Here is an 18,939-nt window from a genome sequence, read left to right as displayed (position 1 = left end):
TAGGTTTAAGATTATTATTCAAACTATGAGAAATAAAAATTATAAAACATTTAAAATGCTTAATAGAAATGTACTTAATAAAATTATACGAACGATATTTAATTAAGAATATGGCTTAAGTAGATTATTTTTGAGCAAAACTTTTAATAATTCTAAGTAAATTTCACGTTGTAGTTGTATTTTTGCTGACCTCCTTGGCTGAGTAGGTAGCGTCTCGGCATTTCGGGCGCGGTTGCAGGATTCGAATCCCGGTCACGCATAGTATCTTTTCATACGCTACCAATTTCCATCGGGATAATGACCATAGCTCTTGATGCCCGCTGTTTCAAAACAAAAACAAAGTATTTTTAATAATATTACAAATTATACAAAGACATTTATGTAATTACTAAATACACTAAATTAAAAAAAAAAATGCATTACATATATTTTTAGTTTAAGGTAAAAATATTTTAATTTTGAAATTTTAATTAGAAATTGGTTAAGCTATTATCCAAGAGATTTTATTCTTCACCTATCTCTTTTTCGGTGGAAAGTACTTGTTGATGTACCAGAAAGTTGACATATAAACGACAGATTGCCAGTGATTTAATTAGGTTTATAAATGAAAAAAAAAAAAATTTGTATATCCACTGGGATACCCAGACATATGAGGTTTACAGAATTTTTATATTCTTTAAAATTAATTAATTTTATTTCATTTTCTAACTTGTTGAAATTTTTAAAATATTAACCGCAATAAAAATAATCAATAAAAAATTAAAGCTCACTAATAATTTACAAATTTAATTACAATTTTGGCTTATTAATTACAAAACCAATTCAATTGCTTTTTACAGTATAAAGATTCTTTAAATGTATAATAGATAAAATAATAATTTATCGATCAATCGTTTTCTATATATAGAAGTTTTAAAGTCGGAAATTTATTAAAAATAAACAATTAACAACAATTTCCTAACCCTTGATTTGGTACCAACTTTAAAAGGTGGAAATTTAGAAAAGAATTATGAAAATAAAATTAGTATTTTTTAGTATCTTTTTTGAATTGATTTTGTATTTTATTAAAAAAATGCCAGACAGCACAGGAGAAACGAGCTTTCAGTCAGAAATATAATTTGCTTACATCAAAAATTATTAAACGTCAGGAAAATATTTTTGAAAGTATATATTTGGAGTGTAACTTTATACGGAAGTGAAATTTTGACGATCGGAGTACCTGAGAAGAAAAGATTAGAAGCTTTTGAAATGTGGTGCTATAGGAAAATGTTAAAAAGCAAATGGGTGGATAGTAACAAATGTAGACGTGTTGCGGCAAATTAATAAAAAAAGAAGCATTTGGAAAAATATAACTAAAAAAAGAGGCAGACTTGTAGGCCACATATTAAGGCATCCCGGAATAGTTGCTTTGATATTGGAGGGACAGATGGAGGAACAAGATGGGAAAAATTGTGCAGAAAGGCAACATTTACTATATGTAAAACAAATTGTTAGGGATGTAGGATGTAGGGGGTAGACTGAAATGGCACTAGATAGGGAATATTGGAGAGCTGCACCAAACCAGTCAAATGTCTGAAGATAATAAAAAATTATTAACATTTTTAAATTATTTTTTATCTAAAATATGATTAGAAGTAAAATATGAAAATAAAGCAATTCGAAAGAAAATAAAGCAATTCGAAAGAAAAAAAAACTTTTGTCACATAAAACATTAGGAGAAAAGTTTGTTTTGATAAAATAAGAAAATGAATGCAAGTCCTTTTTTTACCTTAAGTTTTCCTAACATTTTTTAGAAGTTTCTTTATAAAAATGCTTTGAATATCATGACGTTAAACCATTTATCATTAAACAAATAAACCACGTTTCTAAACAATCATAACAAGAAAAAAAATTTCAAATTCTCTGTGTAGATCATATAATTTTCATAACAAACATTTGGTATTAAAAAATGGTTAACAAAGATTTACATTACGAATACCAGAAGAACTTCCTCTACAAAATAAATACGAATCATTAAAATCACGACATTTGGGGTGTAGCAGAAATAAAAAATATATTTAAAAAAAAAAAATTGAGAGTCTTCTCTTTGAATTTGTTTAAGAAATAATATATATATATATATATATATATATATAGAATGCATATACATGTATGATATATCAATGTATTGTTTCTTGCAGTCAACTTACCCTCAATCCTAGGTTGTAAATTATACGTATTTTTTATATATATTTATATAAATATATATATAATCTGAATTGGATTTTACGCGAAATTTAAAACTTAGTTTATGAACTTTTGCTATTAGCTGTATTATTTTCACTTTTTTCAATTTAGTTATTTATATTATTGTTGTTTTTTCTAGTAAAGTTATAACATGAAATGAAAATATATTTACAAAAGTTACTTAAAACATACTAAATTTTTTTTATTACTCAGGAAGGGTTTGGAATAATACTTATCAAATTTACAAGTACTCCACAATTGCTGATGAGATCTAAACAATACCCGTTAAATAAAAGTAACTTTAATTATTAGAATATAACAAACGTATTTACGTACATAAATTTTTTTCTATTTCAGAAGAATAATTAATTATTCTACTAGAAGAATATTTAATATAGAATAGAAGAATAATTAATTATTCTACTGAAATAGAAAATTTGAAGTTATATTGTCATCAGTGCTTTGATTACTGAATTACGAGTAGTTCAGCGTAATAATGATACCGATTAATTAGTCAAACTATTATCACATAAAAATTAAAAAAAACTTCTCGGAAATCCTAAAAAATAATAAATATACCAGAAAGTCTTAGCTCACGTTCATCAGGCTTTTCTTTTATATTTTCCCTGCTTTTTTCAAATCGCGAATGTTCCGCCTTTGTGATTTTAGTGAACTGTCTTTTATAGGTGGTGTTTTTTTTTTAGTCTATAAAATTATAAATGAAAATTAAATTAACTTTAAAAAATAAAACTAATTAAAAAGAAATTTACCTTAAAACTGAAAAATGTTTCATTGTTTTTTCAATTTTTCTTGGTATTGTTTTGCTTTTAAATTTAATTTGACCTATAAGATACCAAATTTAAATGAAATTAGAAAAATAATCTTTTTCTGGGTTTTTTAGGCATAAATATTTTTTTATATTACATTAATTAAAAGCAATAATTATTTTAAAATACAATTTCATCTACGTGAAAACTACGTTCAGGATTTAAAATTATGTAAGATAAGATAAGATAGTAATTTACGTATCAATAAACATACCACAAAAAATCTTATAAAAATTATTTAATTGCTCTAGATAATCAAACTAATTTTGAAAAATTTTAGTTATGTCTACCACAGAGAAGTTATAGTTTTTATATGTCCAGTGTGATTTTTTTATTATAATTAATATATCAGTATTAACGTATAGTTGTCAAAATTATAGCTCTATTATGAAATAACTACTGATAGAAATTGCATTGATATCCTTAAAGAATTTGTAAAGAATAAACAGAAAACAGCTAGTCATATAGAAAACAATTAAATAATATATTTGTTAAAATACTAAGTAAAAATAATTGTTTTTATACTACAAACTCTTATAGACTCTTCCAAACGTATTCGAACCAACAAAAATCAATTCTTTAAAGTCAGAAAATTCAAGTGCTGCATGGAAACCATCACACCTTTTTTTTCTGTTTAGCCTTCGGGAATTACCGTTCAGATATTTCTTGAGAGGATGAATGAGGATGATATATATGACTAAATGAAATGTAGTCTTGTACAGTCTCAGGTCGACCATTTCTGAGACGTGTGGTTATTAATTGAAACTCAACCATCAAAGAACACCGGAATCCACGATCTAGTATTCAAATCCGTATAAAAGTAACTGCCTTTACTAGGATTTGAACGTTGGAACTCTCGACTTCAAAATCAGCTGATTTGCGAAGATGCGTTCACCACTAGACCAACCGGATGGGTGAAACCATCACACCTAACCTAAATCAATCGAGAAAAAAATAAATAACTGAAATTTGAACGCATTTAATAAAATAAGCTTGGAAATGACATAAATATTCATTAAGATTTTAATTTTAATTTTTTGTCAGTTAGTTTTTTATTAATTTGTAAGAATTTTTTGCAAAAGTCTCACAAATTTAATAATAGATTAATTGAGATTAGGATGGTGTTCAATAAAAAAATAAAATTTTTAGAAAATAACAGGATGGGAAAAATTTTAAGTGAAAAAAATCCATATGGTAGTCCGTTTATATCAATTATTTTTTTTACTTTTAATTTATTAATAAATTGTACGTTGAAATCTCTTCCACTAATGAGTAATAAGCAACTGCTTATGGCCCAATGAGATGAGAATGACATATATGACATGTAATGAGTAAAATTAATCTTTTACGACTCAGGCCGATCATTCCTGTGATGCGTGGTTAATTTAACCCCAACCACAAAAGTACACCGGTATCCACTGTCTAGTATTCAAATTCGTATAAAAGTAACTAGCTTTTACTAGGATTTGAACCTCAGAACTTCGACTTCGAAAATCAGTTATTAAACAAGTGATTTGCGACGATGAGTTTACCACTAGACCAGCCGTGGGATATCTTATATTAATAACCTAGTAAGACATATTCTGACATAATTTACTTTTAAAAATAATAAAAAATTAAAATTTTAATTACACAACGTACATAACCGTTGATATAATAAATCATCTAAACTTACAGAAATAGTAGTGTAATGAAAATAATTCATACTTTTGTTAGATAAATAATCATCAAAAATTAAAAAAATAAATTAGAATATAAATGGCTATCTTTTTCTAAATTTTACTAAAAGTTGATAATGGTATTATTTGTAATTTCCTTCGTTTAAAAAGATTTTAAAATTAAACTCTCGCAGATTGACTAACTTGAAAATATGTACCATTCTTTCGACATATTTAAATAACAAGAGAATATTAGAAATTAAAAACACATTGCTGACAAATATTGCTCTTTAATATACGATTTTTTCAAAATGCATTAACTGAAGAGCGTGCGGGTATATTTTTTAATATATATATATATATTTTTTTAATTTTTAAAATCTATTTGAACATAAACATATATATAGCCTACGACACTCGCGGTAACGTAAGGATTCCAACACGTTGTTATACATCTAAATCGGTTCAGCCGTTAAGCTGCTATGGTGAAACAAAGTAAATAATACACACATACACACAGACACACACCCACACACACACATATATATATACATATAAACAGTGATAAAACACTTCTTTTTACTTGTTTTTAACACTTAACAGGCATAAAGAACATGCTTACATGATCAAATATACTGCCTGTCAAAAAATCATAAGCTTTTTCTTAAATTTTGTAAACAATAAATAACAACAGTAATAATAATTATAAAATAAATTAATAAATTTTCTATCGTAATTCATTCATTCAAGATCGTAGCAGATCTTATAACACAATTTGTATTTTCCATACAAATAAATGGATACTGAAAATACTGTCGGTTATCCATTTAGAATCGTATATATGATTTTTTTGACCTTGTAGTTACAATTAAACATACATATATTTATGTAGCTTACAACACTACCCGTAACGTAAAGATTCCAACATGGGGTCATACATCTAAATCGATTCGGCCGTTGAGCTGCTACAGTGGAACAAACACTCCTTTTTGAGCAGTTGTGTAAAAATAATGAAACATGGTTTGTAGCAGGTAAACAGATTCGAGTAACAAAGTAATATATTGGATTATTTCAACATACCTTTTCTTTTTGTTTTTTAATTTAAATTTACCCCTTAACATTAAGGTCAAGAATTATTTCTGGTCTGTCATATTTCTGCATATTAGAAAAAAATTGCTAATCACAAGGGTAAAAGAGAAAAAAATCAGAAAAAATCTTACTTTCAGAGATTGTGTGTATTATTCTGTACTAATATAATAAAGAGCCGAAAACTTCCTTTTCTGATAAAATTTCCAAAAATTATTTTCGAAATTTTATGTTACTTAATTACCATAAATTTTTTTCTGGAAAGTTTATAAAACTATTTTAAATTTATTAGCTATTAAAACGGAATAAAAAATATTTTAGAAACTAACCAACAAATTTTAATAAAATTCAAATCATAACATACAGGTGTAATGGTCTGCATAGATGTAAAAACAAAATATAAAATAAGAAAATATAAATATAAAGACAAATAAAGATATTTTTACTTGTCAGCCTCATCATTGTTGGATTGTTAAAGTGTAAAGATAAGTCCCTTGATGTTATTTTGAAATTAAAAATATTATTATGAGAAATTTAAAAAAGCTGGTTGAATACTTTTGCATCAACTCAAATATCCAAAATTAAAAATGTAAATTTGGCTTAATTTTGTTATTTTTTTTAGAATAATCCTTTTAGAGGGCACGATAAATCAACTTTGGTTATACTTCCTTTGTGCTCGCACTTTTTTCATCCTTCGAGAATGTCATTTCTTCTCTTCTTGTGTCCACTTTCTTCCACTGATTAATTTTTCCTTTCCTGAAATAATGTATATATATATATATATATATATATATATTAATTTACGTTAAACATTACTTAATTTAATTAAATATAAATTAATTATACATTATATAATTAATATAATTGATATACATTATACAATTATATACATTAATTAATTAATTTACGTTATACATTAATTTTTTTATATTAGTTTATTTTTAAATATTGAGTTTTGATTTTAAAAAATAATACATACGTATTTCGGCATTATAGACAATGTTAGCACAAACATGGTAGTAATCTTTTTACGACATTTTTTTGATTAATTATTTTTCTTTTATAAAGACACAAATTTCTTACCATCATCTGCATTTGTTACTAAAGTTTTTTAAATATGTCAAATGTTTTTTATAAGCCAACACTTATTTAAAGTTACATTAAAAAATGAAATTAAAAAAATACCTTGTTAAATTTGCACGAAAACGGAAGTGCAGTTATATAAAAACAATAACAATAATGTATAATTATTGTATAATAATATAATAAATTAAAAAATGATCAATTTTTTAAACATTTCTATATTTTGAATTTGGCAGCACATTAACGATGTTAGGAAGTGGTTAGCAATTAATTGTTTTCGCTTTGGCGTCTATTTATAAATGTATAAATTTAAAAAAGTGGAAAATAGGTTAATTTCTTTTCTAATTTCCGTTTTGGTAAAATTGATTTTATTCTTTAGAAATATTTATTTTTCTGAAAAAAGTACTACTGAATACCACAATTTTTGCATTTTTTAACAAATAATTTCTTTGTAATTGCTTTACGGCAGTTAGCAAGGGCACAAATATAACATTAATCGTTAAAAAATTAACTGGAATTCTAGGATTGAATTGATACAAAGTTCGTTTAGAACGTTTTTAGAGACCGTAAAAGACTACACTTCATTTACATTCAAACATATCATTCTCATTCATCCTCTGAAGTAATACTTTACGATGGTTCCGGGGTCTAAACAGAAAGGGTCTACCCGAAAAAATTATATAAATACTAGCAATATGAATTAATTAGTTAATTTTTTTTTACCTCATTTTTATGAAAAAGATTAACCGTTTAATAATTTATGCCTTATACATTGTTTATTTCTTTTTGTTTTTGATTTTCAAAGAGGAAAACTAGTATTTTACAATATACGTTTTACGAAAAAAACCGATTGCTTTACTAATTGAATAATATTTATTTCATTTTTTCTTTGACTTAAAAATTTCTATTTATGTAAAAAAACTAGCCGGTCAGGGCTGCTCGCTTCACTAGCCCTTCTCGATAAGCCAAGGGACTCTGGCCCTTGGACCCCTCTGTATTCATTAAACTCAGGCTTGTGAGAAAAATAATGATAAATAAAAATTAAAGCCTGTTCAATTTATAAAAACTTATCTGTGTTTTCATAATTTCTTCAGAGCAACAATTTGGTCAGTACAAGACCCAAAATTGAGTAATCTGAAAAATTCGAGTTGCAAAATAGTTGGTCTTTTTCTTAAAAATATTAGTTATAGCTGGTTACTTATCCTTCGTATGGGTAAAAATGTATTTTCCCGGTTCTTAGTGATACTCGGCAAACACCACTAAGGATTACCGTATTTATTTAATCTTTTTATTTTATGAGTCAAGTAACCGGAGGCAGGTGCAGCCGGTCACGTTGCTCATGTAGTAACAGTGGCTGAGGCTGTGTTGGTTGAGTCGTAGCTCCGTATACAATTGAACCCCTTAAAAAATCGAGTGACCTTAAAAGCCCAAATCAAGTGAATATTTCGTTTATTTTAGTCGCAAGGTGGGAAAATTTGCAGTCATTGATAAAAAGTTTTTACCTTTCGTCACTCCATTCAAGGTTGAATTTTGTAATATCTAGATATTGTTTTTTTTTACATATTCACAAGAAAATTGCACACACTAAAAATTAAATTTATATCTTCATTTGTTAAGGAGAAATACAAAAAATTTTAACCCTTATAAACTAGGAATTCCAAAAAAATTCTTTCTTAGTGTCCACTTACACCGTTAGAAAAACCTGTAAACAAATTTTTATCAATTTATCTTCAGTAGTTTTTTGCTGGGCGGGCATTGATTATGAGTCAACCAGGACAATTTATTTTATAAGAACAGATTACTGCCTGTGTACTTGCTAATTAGTTTTTCTTTAACTTTGAAGATAGTCTATTAAAAAAAATCCATTATTTTATAAATTACAAATTATTGAACCATTTAAAATTATTAAATTGTTCTGAATTTTTAATTTTTTTTTTTGTGTGACAAATTAATTCACCTCAGAAGTTTACAAAGAAGGATGTACATAAGAAAATGACAACGGATATTTGTAGCGTATGAAAGTCATGCCGACCGGGATTCGAACCCGGGACCTCCAGATAAGATGTCGTGACGCTACTATTCCGCCATGAAAATTATGGTAATTTTAATTATTTTTAAGAAAATTAATTTTTTTTTAATTGTTAACGGACGCTTTTACGAGTATTTAAAAGTTAGTAAAAAGTAAAAAACGCATTCTTATAAAGTTATCAAAGTAATGTTGGTCTTATTTAACTAAAACTAAGAAAGTGAAGTATTTTTCGTTATAAATGGCCGTAATGATTCAAAAACTGTTAAATATTTTCACTAATTGTAAAGATTAGAGCTACACTTTTTATTATTAGTAATATACTATCAATATTATTTTTATAACGCAAAAAAATTTATTTATTTTCTTTGTTTCATTTTAAATAAAATGATTTTTAAGATTTATTTTTTCAATTGTATTTATAAAAATAATATTTTTTGTTCTATGATTTTATCTTTCTACTATAGTAAAAATGCACTTTGTTTTCATTTTTTTATCGTCATATTGGAATTTATTTATTATAATTTCATTAATTATCATTTAATTTATTTTAATAATGAATGATTATCACATTTCCATTTGGAATAAATACAGATATATACTTTCAACTCAACTGGAGGTTGGATAGTGGACGAAAAAATTATTGTAAGATTTGATTCGGAAGGATATCACTGTAAGTTAAATAAAAGCGTTTAAAATAAACATTTTCCCGAAAGGATTATAATAATGAAGGAAAAAATTATGAAAAAAGTAAATAATTTTAGAGTTAAATACGTGTTAAGTATGTATATATACATTTTTTTAAATATAAAAACGGGTTTATTTAAGGTTTTACCAATGGTTTTAATTAAGCTAGTAATTATTAAGAGATAAAAATATTATAATAAGAATTAAAAGGAATAGAATTATGTAATAAACTTGTCAAGCATTTAATGAGCTCTTTCTTTATTTTTTCTTTCATCATGTTATGAAAGTCTTCTCATTTTTTGGGGTAGTTTGGTTTGAAACTGGGGTGAGATTTTGAATTACAAGATCTACTACCAACGCCATCATTATTATTATCATAGCAACTGAAGCGCAATTATTCGGATGAGTAAAACTTTAAAGCAAGAAGAAAGAGAGAAAAAAATTAAAAAAAGAATAAGATGAAAAAAATAAATGAAATTGTTCAAGGGGAGTCTTTCTTTTTTTTTCAGCTTTCCTCTACTTCCCCCTTGGGTGGTAAGTAAAGAAATGGGGGTGAGAGACACTTTTTGAGGGTTTTCGGCCATTTTGTTAGTTATTTAACTCACCCTTCGACTAAGGGAAACACACCCCAATCAGAAAGCTAGATTAGGTACGTGGACGGGGTGCAACTTCCCTTTTAGTATTTTCACCCCCAACAACTGCCTACATTGATCATTCATTTAATTTGCACCCCCGTACATCTCAATACACGGGATTTATATGGAAAAATCATAAATTTTATTATCAGTTGAAACAACATTCCTGGCTTTAATATATTTATTCATACATGAGATATTTTAGTTTATCCACATGCAGAACAATCGAGTGTAAAATCGTACTTAATTAATCGTAAGGTTAATTGTTAGCCTCAATGATAATTATACGAAACAGACTGACAACCTGATTACAAGCTAATGATCTGTTCCATATAAAGAGGCACGTTATACGCAACATTTTTTCTATGCTGTCCAATTAGCTTACTGGAATGTGGGTCTCTACGGTATAAGAGAAATGTGTAAATTACTTAACGGGTACAATTTGTAAAATAAGCGAAGCATATGAGATGACTGAATGAGGGTGTCGTTCTGTTTTGATAAACCGTCTTAAAATGTATTCTTTTAATTCATCGAGTAAATCTCTATTATTTCATGATACAGTAGAACGCAAATTCATCATAAAGTACCAGAATTTGTTTTTTTCAATTTAAATACCAGTATTATCTATGTACTCTAATTATGTCATTGAGGTTGAATAATCTATACGGCTCGGTCAGCCTACATATGGACAATAACAGCTGCCTTACCAACAGCTGGCCGTTCGTTATAGCTAAATAGAACTAATAATCTTTTTAAAAAATCCAACCAAGCAAAAAAAAAAAAAAATTAGATAAGCCCTACATGTAGAATAGGCAGTCTAAAAATGAATCTGAAACTAATCATACAGAAAATTTTTTTTCAACTATTAAGTTTGGTAACTAAATTTGTTTTCTTTTTGTACTAAAAATCCCTATAAAAAAATAATTCTAAAACGTAAACTAAAATTATATACAAGTCCTATAAAAATTAAGAAATTAATTTTATAAAAAAAGATTTTAAAATATTTGCATAGAGTACAATTTTTTGGCAACCAACCATAGAAAATAAGTAAGATGAAATAATCAGTATAGAAGCTTTACAGATTTAGTATGAAGAAAAAAAAAACATTTTGATGGACTGATAGAATACGAATTGAAAGTTTTAAAAAGAGAAAAATTTAAACCAGAATTACGTAAAAAATGATCATATGTTAAAGGATGGATGTTAAAAAAGAGTGGAGGAGAAAATTATTTAAAAATTAGAAGGAGAGGAAGTCTATTCATCAAGGTATACATTTTTAGTTTGTTTTAAAAGAAAACAATGAAGAAAATATACACAAAACAGATGTCAGAATATTAGAAGCAAAAGATGTTCAAAAACTAAATTATAAAAATTACAAAAAATAATATTTGAAACCGAATTTTTGTTGTTAAAACAATTTTACCGATTAAAATGTAGTGTTTAAATTACAAACTCATACCTGTGTTTTCTGCGTATTCTTAACATGTTAATTATTATTTATTTTTGAATTTTTGTTCTGATTGTGCTCGTAGATCTTTTCTTTGTTATAATTATGAAAAATTAATGTATTCATGTTGAACAAGATATTTGCCAGTTGTTCTGAATTATACATTCTTTACAAAATTATTTTTAGGGTTCTTTTGTTTTTCATTATTTGTTGGTGAAGTTATTATAAAACTTTATAAGTTCAGGGTCTATTATTATTAAATTAAATTGAATTACATATCATAGTATTTGTACTTATTAACTTTATGATTCATGATTTTGTTATTAATGAATTTAAAGTAAACCGTTAAAAATTTATCCTGTTAAGATAAAAGGTTTTCAAATGATCAAACGCCTCATGTGAACAGTATTATGTATATATTATCATTATTATATTATTTTTAATTCAAAAATAATTTTTCATTGGTAAAATATTGTTTGAAATTTATTTATTTATTTTTAAATAATAGTTTTACAATAATTAAAATGCAATTATTACACCTTATTCCAGTTTACTGGGAAATGTATTTGTTAGTAATTTCCTTTTACTTTTCGTTTACTTGTAAACTCTTTCTTAGCTAAACGTCATATTACGTTGAAGGTTTTAATGTAATTAATTTCCGAAAAATCATAACAAATGTTTTACGCATTTACTTGTGAAATTCTTACCCCCAGTTTTTTTTACCGACTCTTTGAAGAAAATCGAAAAGTATTACTTTCGGTCACACGGTGGAATTGGGGGGTGAAGTTGAATCTTCTTTACGTTTTATGGTATGAGGAGTACGGAAATACCATTCACTTAAAATGTAATTACCTCATTTATATATATATATATATATATATATATAAATGAGGAAATGTAGTCCTATATATAAAATGTTTGACTCAAAAATCTCCAAAACTATTAGAACAATTTCATTGAAATTTAGATATGCTGTAGTAGTGCAACTGAAGTGGTTCACCGTGAAAATTAGTTGAGTTGTTCTTCAGTTTAAGGTCAGCAACAGCCAACATAACCTTAATTTGAAGTTATGTTAACTTTATATTGATTTATTTTTCATACGTACTTAAGCAGTGAATGACAGTGATGAATGAATTTAGACTTGATGCTTGTACGTAAGGCCTACTCATTAATCGAATATATGTAGCGCATTGTATTCTGTAAAACAGTGCGTTTCTGACAGCGAAATAGTGAGAACGTTGGAAATGAAAAGTCGGTCGTCTTGCGCAAAATTGCTCAAGAGTTAGTTTTTTTTTACTAATTTTATTTAATCCAAATGAACAAAGATCTAAATATTTTAACTAACTTCAAAATAAACATCTCTTTTTTACAATATCAAAGTTGGACTTCCATAAAAATAGAATCAACTTTTTAAAGAGACTACCGTTTATATAATTAGCATTTGCATAAAAAAGTGTTGTATTATAAACGATACTTTTTGGTCTCTAAATATATATATATATATATTTATTTATACTAACGTCGAATAATTGTGTGTGTATATATATATATATGTATCCGACGTTGGTTCATAAAAACAAAAAAATATTTAACTGATTTAGTTCAATGATACATCCCGTTTAAAGTAGACCACTTCTGATATAACATACTTATCACAGTGATATTTCCATTCTTGGAAGCATTTTTAGTGACCACCATAAGTAATTTTGTTGCATTTCTTTTGATATCTTCTCTGTCTTAAATAGCTTTCCTTTAAATGAAATTTTAAACTTAGGAAAAAGCCAAAAATCGCAGGGAACCATGTTTCGTGAATAAGGAGCCTGCTTAAGTTCTTCAAAACTGTATTTAACCAAGAATTTCTGGATAGTTTTGAGATTGAAATTGTCTGCTGAAGTTAAAGAAGCCTATTGAAGTTAATACATGGGCACGAGTGTTGACGTAATTAATATTTCAATCGCGTTACTACGAGCCGTATCCCAAGATCTTCAGTTAAAATCAATTGTTCTGAACCAAATGAAATTCCTACTTCATTCTCAATGTTGTAATTGTTATTTGATGATTATTCAACGCCATCTATTGAATTTGCTTTCAAAAGACGTTCAGCAATCTTCGAAATGAGGATACCACTCTTTAATTTGTGTAATAACCATAGCTTGATCATAAAAAGATGTTTGATTCTTACTTATTATCTGTACTTGCGTGACACAAAGTTTCTGACAAAATTTAATGCAGATTCTCTGCACAACCCGTTCAGCCATTCTTAACGGCAACGAAAACAATAAAAGTAATACTCAAAATTTTTTTTTATAGGTTTCTGCAATGACAGCAAAATAATGAATCATACACAACCTACACGATACACGAGTCAAGGTCACAGTCCACGATGTTTTCCCTGTTGTATGTATATACAACATCCAGTAAAACTACAGGTAAAAAAAAAATCATTCTTAATCATGAAAAATACGTAAATTATCAAAAAAGTATGGATAAATCATATTTTATATGTAAATACCTTTCATGTGTTTAAAATATAAATGAAAATTAAAAAAATATAGAAAAATTATGATTTTATTGGTAAAATAAAGGACGTTTTGTCTTTTAATTGTATTGATTCAACACTGTTTCATCTGGTTTAATCAGATATTCTGCATGTGCTTGATTAAAATGATAATGAATGAAAACAAAGGATGCTCAATTTTTTGTGATTAATATAAATTCCAATAGATATTTTTATCGACTAATGTCGTAAACCTGAAAGAAAACTTATTTTTAACACTCGACTTTCTCACTTTCACTAAGGGGTAATATTTTATTTAATAAGTACTAATATTTATATATAACTGAGGTTACTAAATCATATTTTTTAATTATGTAATAGATTTATATATAACCCTTAGAAATATGAGTTTTTAAGAAAGTCTAATTTTCTCAATTATTTAATAACGACATAAATATTTCGTGATTAAGAAAAAAGAAAGTTGAAATGATTGTGTAATCAGTAATACTATATTATTATTATTTTAATTGTATCTTTAAATCTATTTTCTCAAAAGAAAGAAAATTATAAATTACAATTATAATTTATAATTGATAAGCTACAATAATATATATACTCGAATATGTATTATTAGCATAGTTCGATATTTTATATTTGAAAAGCTGTGCTTTGTTTTAATCATGGTTATTATTGGCATTCTAGAGGATTAATTTTAGTTGTATTTATGTCAAATAAAAGAAAACATAATAATCAAATACATGCCGATTTTCTTCATGAGTACTTAAAAATTTGTGCTGATAGAATAGAAATAGACTATGACGTCATACTATTTACTCCTACGTATTTAAGCCAATGTTTCAAGGTTTTGTCTGAATATCTTGCACACCCACACGCGTTTTTATCTAATTTTTCGACCAATCAAATCTCGTCTTTCCTTCCATTGTGCAGATAGCGTTATTTAAAATAATCAATCCCCACTAAAAATAGAATATAAATCAAATTTTTATAATAATTACAGTAAATAACAGTTGTTTTATTTGATTACAACTACAAAAATTTGAAATTAAATTTAAAAAAAATTAAAAAAACCGCTTAATATCTTTTCATTTTCAAAAATTACTGTTTTACAATAAATAGTTCTTGTATTAGAAACAATTTTAGTCGAACTGTAACCAAATTTTCTAAAAAGTTAAATTAATGCAATCTAATTGTGTTAATAAATGTCAATGTAAAATTATTCTCATAATGAGTTCTGATAAATACATTAATCAGTAAGATTATTTCACAATTTATAAGATTATTTTTAAAATATGTAAAAGCAATGAATTCTGTTCAGCAGTTTTAATTTAAATTATAAAAAAAAACAAAAAAAAAAAACGTTAATTGATTTTCATAATATTAAAGAAAAATCTGACTATACAGTTATAGACTTTCCCGTCACGAGGTTTTTTTCTGATTCACGGGTTTCACACACAATTTAATTTAAAATATTTATCATTTTATTTAAATATAATATTTTTTGTTTATTTAATTTAATGTTTCTAACTAAAGCGCGTGCGCATACCGTATTTCATTCGCCCGAGTGTGGCGGTACTAGCGGCCACTTTAAATAAATTATTACACTTTAAATGTTATTCATTTATTTAATTTTACCTCTCACCTGTGACGTCACAACATGGCAGACGACTATAGCAGTAGTCCGACTTCTACGTGGAATGTGGGGTGTGTAAGAGGGGGGTTACTGGGTTAAGACCTCACTTTGATGGACAACAAATGTTTGGTTTTAACGAGATGCTAATAAAAAAATCTGCAACGAAAAAGACCCACTTAATATCTTCAACAACGTTTCAAAAGTATTACTATTTTTCAGAGTGTAATTTAGCAAAAAAAGTTTTACATAAAAGTTTTGTTTTTATAATGTTCACAAAAATATAAAAAAAAAAAAAACTGCAATGAAAATCATTCCTTGTACTGCCTTCTGTAACTGTTAAAAATTAAAACCATTTTTAAGGGTGTGGATGAAATTTAACAATTTTTTAAAAGTTGTTTATTAATAGTCATAAAATTATAAAAAGAAATATAATCTCAATTATCAAAATCTGGAGACGATTTTGTTCCCCCCCCCTGTATTCCCCATCCCCTGACCTTTTGAAATAAAAAATTAGTAGGACCCATATATAGAAGTAATCTGACCAAGTTTGGTCAAAATCGGTCAAGTAGTTCTGGAGATATAAGGTGATTTATAGACCAATACCGAAAACCATTTTTAGGGGTGGGGGTGAAATTTAGCAAAACATTTTTTTTTAAAGTTGTTTATTTATATTCACAAAATTACCAAAAAAAGAATATAACTTAATTATGCAAAATCTATAGACGATTTCGTTTTCCCCTCTGTGTCATCCACCCGCTGACCTTTTGAATTGAAAATTTAAGACCATCAGTGCCCCTATTACAGAGATATTATAGTCAAATTTTGTGAAAATCGGTCAAGTAGTTCTGGAGATATAAGGCGATTTACATGCCAATATACACATGCATACGTACGCACATTTTTCTGTGGAAATTTCGATACCATTTTCGGTTTTCTGGTGTCTAAGAGTCAATTCGTCAAGATTAAGTAAAAACCAGATATGCCCTATTTACACCGAATATCATACTTTCCCTACTAGATAGCTGTAGCTGCTATATAGATGGTAAAGTAAAAAACACAACAGCTGTTTCGGTGCAGTATCTTCCGCAGATGTAACAAACAGAATTCACTCTTTTTGTTTATTATTTTTTGTTAATGTTGATTTTTATCTATTAACAGCTTCACCCATCGATTATTTGATTAATTTAAAATACATTTTTGTATTCTATATTAACGATCAATTGTGAAATGTGAACGGAATTCTGAATTATAAGTATAGTAGAATTAAATTTGAAATGCATCACAACTGTTTATAAAAATTAAAAAAATATATATATATATTGTTGTGTGCAGATTAAAAAAAAAAATAATTTAAATTATGACAAAGAATAAATATTACATAATACATTAAAATGTATTTAGTATTACAATATATTTAAAATAAAAAAAAAAATAATAATAATATTAAAGAAATAATAATGCCGAACTTCGTGGCTGAGTAGCTAGCGACTCGGCATTTTCCTGCGGAGGTCCCGGGTTCGAATCCCGGTCAGGTATATGACATCTTTTTATACGATGCCAATTTCCATCGAGCTATTGACCACAGCTGTTGTGTGGGTGGAGCCCGTTCTTTCATATTAAAATTTAAACAAAATAATTTTTTCAAAAAAAACTTTTAATATTAATTTTTTTTTTTATTAATAAAAATTCAATAACTATTTGAAAAAGAAAATTAAAAACACTGGAGCAAAAATTACTAGCAGGAGATCGGAAATATAAATTGAGGTGATATGAAAATATAGGGAGAAACGTAAAGGAATTGAAGAAAATGGGGGAAAATAATAACAAGTAGAGTGAGTGAATATTTTGCAAAGTTTGATGGATTTTTAATCATTGAGAATGACGTCACAGAGTGATGTATTTTTTTATTTTTGTACGCAGGACACACAGTCAAGAGATGTTAGAGTATGGTAGGGGTTTAAAGGGTGTGCAACATGACTATAGATGAGGAGTGAACTGAGGAATGTTGTTTGAAGAGTTATATTTTTAATAGCGTACTGTGTTAGCACGTTCACAACGAAACTTAATGAATTTAAATGCCGGGGGTCGTAGTATGAGTAAAACTCACTCCCGTACTTGGATGTCGTGTCTTACCGTCTAATGAGGGTAAGGTTTCCTTCCTTATTTCTTTTGCTTACTGCCTTCGCTTTTATAGATCTCTCTATATACCACCTCTCTTACTACTTATATATATATACATGTACAACACCGAACTACACTGCCGTTCAATATCTTTGAGAAAGACTTCATTATCTTTTTAGCGCGATCTATCCACTAATAACGCAATTTATTTAAAAGTTAAAGAAAAATTACCCTCAGATTTAGGTTATTTTATTATTTATTTATTTATTTAAATATAAATAATACAACATACTGTAGATCAGTTTATTAAACCAATAAAATGTTATAAAGATTATTTTGAATTCAAGTTTTCAAAATAATTCTTATGTAGAATAAAGATTAATTCAGAATATCTTAAAATAAACATTCGTGCTGTTTTAAACAAAAATTATTGTGTAAAAAAATTAAAAGATTATATATCCTATCCCGATACTAAATGAAAAAAATTCAATATATATATACTGGTATAGCAAAAAGTAGAGATGCAATCTTGGTAAAATTTATTTAATTATTTTTTTTTAGATTCAATATGAAATATCAATGGACAATACAGCCCTTTAGAGGTAGAGAATACCCTCCCCGAAGGGAAAACAATTTAGATTCCAAGAAAATCGACTGTAAGTAGAGTCGAAAGCTATTTCTACTTGATAACGCCTAAAAGAAAAAGTAATAAAATAATTTCAAGTGGAAACTGTTAAAAGGTAACTGTTTAAAGAAGTTTTAAAATTTAAAACTCCAGTTTGTAGGAGTAAGAAGCTTTTGTCGTTTTTAAAAATCTATTATTATTATTTCACCCAGTATTTTTAATGAAACTTCTTTTTTATATTCTGTTCTAAGTATTTTTTATAAACTATTCTTTATACCCATTCCTCTTCAAGATATATAACACTATCTCATTATCCTCTGGTCTTCCCCATCCTGTTTATCCTGTTCATCTTGTCATTCCCAAATATAAA

The 18,939-nt window shown here is 26.8% G+C and overlaps 1 long non-coding RNA gene across 1 annotated transcript in view; it reads right to left on the bottom strand.

Moving 5' to 3' along the window:
* Positions 1-215: 215 nt before the first annotated feature.
* The window catches only part of LOC142326479 (uncharacterized), a 390,885-nt gene continuing 372,161 nt past the window's right edge, over positions 216-18,939 (bottom strand). Inside the window, exon 3 of the long non-coding RNA XR_012756793.1 lies at positions 216-320. This is a non-coding gene — a long non-coding RNA (uncharacterized LOC142326479). The remainder of the gene's footprint in view (positions 321-18,939) is intronic.

The sequence above is a fragment of the Lycorma delicatula genome, chromosome 6, assembly GCF_047948215.1.
Source record: "Lycorma delicatula isolate Av1 chromosome 6, ASM4794821v1, whole genome shotgun sequence".
Taxonomy (NCBI): Eukaryota; Metazoa; Arthropoda; class Insecta; order Hemiptera; family Fulgoridae; genus Lycorma; species Lycorma delicatula.
Note: the sequence above shows the minus strand (reverse complement) of the source record. Positions and strands in the feature narration are given on the sequence as shown.